Raw genomic sequence first — 7,549 nt, forward strand, 5'->3', positions numbered from 1 at the left:
TTGAGGTTTTTCAGTGTAGCACTCTGAGCAACCACCTGTACAGTTCTTGGCCAGTTTAGATAAGCTCATCTATTCTGATCACTTCTTGTAACAAACTGCTCAAATCCTACATTTAAAGAAGTGTAACTGAGCAAACATGCTCACACACTGTTATGGATTACACCAATCACTGTATTTACTCCGCCTCATCTCAACAACTCTAAAAATAACCTTTTTGAAATGGCTTCCTATGCAAACAAGATTGTGTGATTCAAAGACATGTATGAAGATACCAAGAAAAGTTTGGGGTGAGGGGATGGAAACAGCAGAAGATCTGAGAGGAGGACGACACCCACCTCTGGAATACCTGTTCTCAAAAAAATGGTAGCCAGACAAGGGAGAAAATGTTTTGAACACTGACAGGTTTCTTCCAATAGTTTCTAATTCTGCCAGGCAGCTTCCAGAACTGAATGCAGATGCCTGTGTATCTTTGCCAAATTATTTTGTGAATGGACTGTTGTTTCAGCTGTCTGAAAAGGGAACTTGAAATAAAAGGTTACAGTTTTGATAAAAGGATTTTAAGTACCTGGACATCACTTAATTACTACTACACTTCAACCCAGATCAAAGAACTTGGATCAAGCTAAAAAATCCCTCTATAATAATAATATAAAGGAGGCTATGTAAGTGCTAAAATAAGTCTCATGTTTTAGCATATTAGGAAATAAAAATTTTTAAATCCTCAGCTATTTAAAAGCTTTCTTCATGTGACCTTCCCTGCTGTACATCTTAACAAGTTTCCCACACCTGAAGATCCCAAGAATCTAAAAGTTGAAAATACTTGCACCTCTTACATAAAATGACCATACTCAGAGAATGACTTTGTAGCTATTAAGCTTGCTGTATTTAACAACATACATTCTTTTTCTAATTTACCATGTAACAAGAACAGAACAGTAGCTCTTCAAAATGCCAACACCTCAACAGTTACTGTGTGGCTTATCACTGAACACCAAGTTATCTCATGTTTTTGTCAAAAACATCACAAACTCAACCTAACAGAAACCCCAGTTGATTTCACTTGTTACCTCCAGCGTCAGACTGTAGCACACTGACACAACATAGCTTTAAACTAATTCCTACCTTGTCTCAACTCTTATCACAAGTTCCATACTGCCAAATTTCAAACATTTTTCTCTGAGCCTCAGAAGGAAGAGAACAGAAGATTAATGACAATACTGTGGAGAAAATAGGACATGGGTTTGTAAATACACTGGGTTGTTTCACATTAGTCCAATGAAGAAAAATTATTCTCACACTGGGTTTGCATTCATCATCAATTAGAATTTTTCACAACAAACCCAGAGCATCCTGCTGAACCCAAATCACAGCTGGCAATCCTGCAGCCCAGTGAGGCAAGGCAGCCACTGCCTTTGAAAAAGCTCCCTTCATTGCTTTAGGGAAACACCAAAAGGAGCAAGAATAATAAGCTGTTGTCCTGACAACCTTACAAAATAAAACCAAGGCTTGCTTTACTACAGCAGAACACTACAGACAACCTGATCACTGTAAACTGCTCCTAATTCTTCAAGAGCAGCTGGCAGTGCAATAAGCAAGACCAGCACAGCAAAATACATATGCTTACTTACACACTGTTGATGATATGCACATGAGGCATGAGAATGCATAAACAGACACAGCCACACTCTTCTGGTCTTTTTTTCTCCTCACACTTATTTTTCCACTTTGTGTCACACTAGTATTACAATGGTGTTTCAAGCTAAAACATATCAGGTATTTCTTTTCAGTGCTGAGAAGCCAGAAAAACACAAGAAGCAGTGGAGTGCTCTTTTCCTTGAATGCACTTTAGGTGTCTAAAAGTAGGAAGTAATCAGTTTTGAACAGAAGGCCACAAATGAGAACAACCAGAGAAGAAGAATGATTAAATAACTTGCAACTCTCAGGTTGAAAAAATAATCAAAACAAACCTGGAAAAACCCTAACTGACTGAAATGTCCTATCTTCCACAAACACCTTCTTCACAAAATATAGGAAATGGAGCTGCTTTTTTGCAATTACTATTTTGCTAACTGTGCATTAATTTCAGTACTTCTTTTTACTCCCCCACATGAAAGGGAAAAAACTAGCAAAAAATATTTTAACACTATGTGCACTTATAACACATACTTTAGAATGTTTCACTCCACCCTTATTCACCTTAATTGCCATTTCACTGTCACATCCCTTCACAATTTATCAGATTTGACTGAAGTGACTGTAAAAATCCAAAATGGAATACAGAGTGGCGCAGAAACTCCTTTCCATCTCATATATATGGAACAAACAAGTGTAAAAAAGAAAAGGCAACTCAAAACAAAACACCAAAAAAATTCCACATCACTAGAAAAATTGTATCGAGGTATTAAAAGACATTTTATTCCATTTAAATTAACCTGCCACAGAATGCCTGATGTTCTCAGAGTACCTTTCCTAATAAAAACATTTTAAGTATTGTAATCTGCTGTTCTTGTAATTTGTAAAATGGTTCTGTCATTTCACCACAGTTTGTATCAGGTTTAAAAAAAAGTTGGTGAGGCTAAAGGAAAATGGAAGGGCAAATTGATGAGTTTTATGAGAGCTTTGTATCTTTAGTCTTTTAGGCAGTCTTTGAAGCATAGGTATTCCACAATATGACTTTTCAGGTGTAAGTTATGTGAAACCAATTTGATGGGATTTATGTTAGAGGACACATGATACACATAAATGCAGGCAGGCATTATCACAATCCACAGCCACTACGCCAGTGAGAATTCAGGCAGAGGGGGAGGAAAGAACAAACAGCAAACAATACAGGAGCATTGCACAAATATCTGCAGAGCTGGGTATGCGGCTCTGCAGGATCCAGAACAAAAAATGAAGACATTATATAAGAAAAGACTCAAAGTCAATGGCAAAACTCCAAGTCCTGCGCTCAGAATTTTACTTGAGCTGCCGAGGGGGAGGGGCAGCCAGACAACTTCAGCTACTGCCACCTTCCAGCCTCCCAGCTGAGGAAACCAATTTACTACTGCTCCTCTAGCCTCCTTCTACATTCCCTCTCTTTCAAAAAATAGCTATGGTATCTTTCTACATTGCATGTCACAGCTTAAAAAAAAAAAAAAAACAGAAAAAGTAGTTACAGGTCTTTTTCCAAAGTAACACAGAATCCCCAGTTAACAGCACTAAAATAAATGCCTACTTCATTTCAAACATCTACAATTCTTAAAATGTTTTACAAGCATCAAATCCAATGAAGCTGTTTGCCTGCATGTCCAAAAAGATGGGACAGCAGCTGCTTACATTTATTACATGTTCAGAACACTAACTCCATAAGGATCCAAGACATTTTTTAAACAAAAACTTTAATTATGTATGCACTGCTCATTATTTAAGAAATTCCAGAAAACCAGAAGAATCCACTTATAAATCCTGAGTAGCTAACTGCTGATGTAATTACAGTTTCATGATCCAAACAAGAGCATACATATCTTCTAGCAAGAACTATGGTGCAAACTAATCACAGTGACATTTCTGCCTACTGCTGTCCTGTCTAACTAAAAACTAGAAGAGTATCACCAATTATAATAATCCTTTTCAATCTTCTGCTCGTTCAATTATGCCTCAAAGTGGCTTCAAATCTGGGGTCAGTGCTTTACTACAAAGGAAGGCAGGTTCTCTCTCATTTACTTCTGTCAGGATAAATCAGATGTTTAAGTTTGCTCTTTCACAACAAACTAAAAAAAAAGAAAAATAAAAGACAGCTATTCATGTGAAATCCTCACAATTCTTAAAAATCTAACCAGTCGTATGACACCATCACTGAACGTCATCAGGAATTAATGTTATCCTTAATGAAATTTATGTAAACAACCAGTGTTTAACAAACAAACAAACAACTGTGAAACATACTTTTCAATCTACTAAATACAAATTCCCTTATAAATTCTTCCTATTGGATTATTTGATTTGGTAGACAGTCCTCACACTCTTCTCTCAAAATTCAGGTAGAAAAACCAGGGTTGAAAAGGACTATGAGGGGCAGCCTCAAACTTCATTAACTGTCCAGATTCACAAAAGGATGAAAATTGTGCTGAAAATAAAGAAATAAACTGAAGCTGATCTTAACTTTGCAAGAGGCAACATCTTCAAGAATCAGATACAAATTATGTTACCTAATACAAAAAAAATTCTACTCTGAGGACAATATTTTGCCATCTGTTTGACCACTGCTTTGCTTAGTTCCTCATTTGACTCTCTTCATTTGCAAGAATATTTCACAATGCACTTGAGTAATGGCATGTCATAAATGCCTACAAAAAGAAGACCATATTATCTTTCTTTCAGGAAAATGAAATATGAACCTTTAAAAATACTCTGATATGTACAGTAAGCAAATACCAGCTACAAAGAACTGAGGTTTTGTTTAGTTCTAAGCTCCACATTATATCCTTGGCATATATGAATGAAATGATCTTTAATTGATCCAACAGGATTGGTGAAACAGTCTGGCATCCTTACAAGCATTCCTTCTGGTTCCATCTAAGTGCTACATGACCTGCTAAGGTAACCCACTGGGCATGCAAAACCAAGACAATACATTCAGAGATCTCTCTAAATCTAGCTTTATATGAATGCTACATGAATTATAAATCAACTGTTGTGGACCCTAAGTGATGTTTAAATATCTATAATGCATTAGAGCTCTTGATGATTTAAACATGTTTGCATTAATAATACAAGATATTTCAAAGATCAAATTTGAAGATTTAAGAATTTCAGAGCCACCACTGAAGAAGCGAATGGAGGGCAAATAATACATTCCCACTGACAAAAGGCACAGTTTTGTAAAAACACAAGAAACACAGTAATAAGGCATCAAGTCTAGGCATTTCTATATCCAGCAGGCTGTGAAGCACTATGTTTCTGAATCCAATTCCAAAACGTTTCAGTCTAAGGTATCTAGGTTCAGAATCTAGGGGGAAAATAGCTGAACAGACAATATTAATGCACTACGGTCCCATTTAAAATAAATCCATCAAACTAAATAACAACTGAGACTGAATTATGTGTTTTTCCCCATTTTCAAACATCCTGCGTTATCCAGCTGCTTTCCTTTATAGCAATGTAAATATTATGCAGAGTTACCTTCCAACTAAACAAACTTTCTTTAGATATTAGTAACACACATGTAAAATAAAGTCTAAAGAGGCAACATAAGCTAATCAAAACAACAAATTCTGTCAGCTAGTAGGCAAGTTTCAGATCTGCTCGTGTCTCATCGGTGCAGAACTGACCAGAAGATAGTTTACTATTCACGTGAAAAAAAAAAAATAAAATAGACAAACACAGAAATAGCAGGCTGCAGAGACAGATTACATGCTTTCCTTCCCTGCAGGATAGCTGATATAAGAAAGCCATCTAGTGTTAACTTTCAGAAGTGAAAACTGCGCACAAAAGAGCTCGGGAAAATTTACATGTGCAATTCTCTAACTTTGCATGTCTTTTGCATCATAAAAAAAAATAAAACTCGTTTCCTCTAGAAACGAGGCTGAAAGCAAGTATTCAAACTACCGATGTATTAAAATAATGCAGCACCAAGCACTAAGGTAGTTTACTGACCTACTTCGTGAACCTTAACAGCCATATCTGAGATTTGTCAGCTTCGGAGTTGCCTTTGTCAAGGCTGTGTAACGCTACTTCCCCATTCGCAGGGGCTCGCACAGCGCAGCCGAGCCCTGCCGCCCAGCACACAAGGGCTGCGAAGCCACCAGCATCAAATCCGAGGCAAAGTTGAGCCGAGCTCGCTGCTATTTAACAAACCGAACGTCAACTTTGGAGAACGGACCCCTGAACAGCTCTGGGAGATAGCAAGATAACAAAGAGTGCAAAAGGATGCAGCCTGCGCCCTGCATCCAGCAAGCAAAAAAAAAAGGGGGGGGGGGGGCGGATTTAAATCATTTAAGGAAACTGCACGGGCTGGAGAGGCTTTTCCTCTGCTACCCCAAGCGCTGGGCGGTCCCCGCTGCACCGTGCCCGCTCTGAGCAGCAGCTCTCCCCAAAGATGTCCGATCCGGGCAAACTTACTCCGCGATTGCCATTATTCTTGGAGTGAGACTCGGAGAGAGGAGCGGGAGGCTCGGGCTGCCTCACTCGGCGGCAGAAGCGCCCCGCAGGTGACTGCGACCCGGCGGACGCCCCCGCGGCCATTCTCCACGGGGCGGATCGCATCGCTATGTATAAAGGCGACGTGCGGGAGCGAGTCGCCCCGGCCGCCACACGGAGCCCGCCGGGGCGGGGTGGCTGCGGCCGGGGCGAGGCCGGGGTGCCGCTGGGGACGGGGGGCCGCCAGGGAAGTGGGGCCCGCGCCTCCCCGCTGCTTTCCCACCCCCCTCAGCCCTCCGTCCTGCAGCGCAGACCGGAGAAGCCGAGCCTCCTTCCCAAAGGCACCTGAGGGAAGAAGAGATGGGTCTGCCCTCACAGCACCCCCTTCCCTGAAGTGCTCCCGAGCCCTTCCCGGGAGGGAAGGCACTCGCACGCCCGCGGGGCACGGACGCGGTGGCGGGCGCCGCTCCTTACCTGGTGCTGCCGCGGCCGCCGCTGCTGCCCGCGCTCCGGCTGCTCCGGCCGCGGGACCCCCATGCCCCCCGCGCACACGGGCTGCGCTCCGCTCCGCTCCCTCCCGCGGGACCCGCCACCCACGGCGGCCCGGAGCCCTGCACACAACCGGGGGCCGTGCGCTGGGGTGCTGCGGGGTACTGCGGGCTGGCGTGAACGCCGCTGCTCCTCCTCTCGTTCCCCCGCCACCCCTTCCCGGCGCTCCCCCGCGCTCCGCCCGGCGCTGGGTCTGGAGTGCGGCTCCGCCGCCGGACGGGAGGGCGGGGCGGCGGCGGGAGGGCGGGGGCAGCAGCGACACTCACACCCGCGCTGCCGCCCCGCACGCCGCGGCCCCGCCCGCCCGCCCCGCCTCCAGCGGCTCCGCCGGCGCGGCCCCGGGGACCGCCAGCTCCGCAGCGGGCACTCGCGCTGTCGCGCATCCCGAACCCCGGGCCCCGCCTGACACCGCCTCCCCCGCCGCGGCGGGGTGCGGGAGGGATCCCCGGGGCTTCCCGGGGACGGGCGGCCAGCTTGGGATCGGAAGCGAGCAACAGGTGGGGTGCGGGATGTAGCGAGGCAGAGCACGGGGACCCGGGAAGGGCCCTCCCGTCAGCGAGCCGGGGAGCGCCCCGTCCTTCAGCCCGCCCGGGCCTCCCAGCCGAGTGCGGCGGAGCAGCGCCGAGGCAGAGCGGCCCGGCACCTGCCCCTGCCCCGCACGGGCACTCCGCTTTCAAGACCCTGGACAACGCCGCCCGGCCCGGGCGCTCTCAGCCCCTGCCCTTGTCCCTCTGCCGCCCTCGGGCCCCTGAGACCCCCGGCTCCTTCCCGCGGGAGCTCCCCGAGTGGCGAGCAGCGGGGTGACCGGGACTCTGTGTCATCCTACAGGCTCTGCATTGCCTCCGCGAAAGTCCGTCTGAGAGCCCCTGGGCTGGCGGCG

The 7,549-nt window shown here is 45.3% G+C and overlaps 1 protein-coding gene across 2 annotated transcripts in view; it reads right to left on the minus strand.

Moving 5' to 3' along the window:
- Positions 1-6,823, minus strand: part of SIPA1L2 (signal induced proliferation associated 1 like 2) — a 124,682-nt gene extending 117,859 nt beyond the window's left edge. For both annotated transcript variants that reach the window (XM_059468420.1, XM_059468419.1), the window contains exon 1: positions 6,595-6,823. The gene's annotated coding sequence lies outside the window, so the exon portion shown is untranslated. The remainder of the gene's footprint in view (positions 1-6,594) is intronic.
- Positions 6,824-7,549: the final 726 nt, after the last annotated feature.

Source organism: Ammospiza nelsoni, chromosome 3 (genome assembly GCF_027579445.1).
Source record: "Ammospiza nelsoni isolate bAmmNel1 chromosome 3, bAmmNel1.pri, whole genome shotgun sequence".
NCBI lineage: Eukaryota > Metazoa > Chordata > Aves > Passeriformes > Passerellidae > Ammospiza > Ammospiza nelsoni.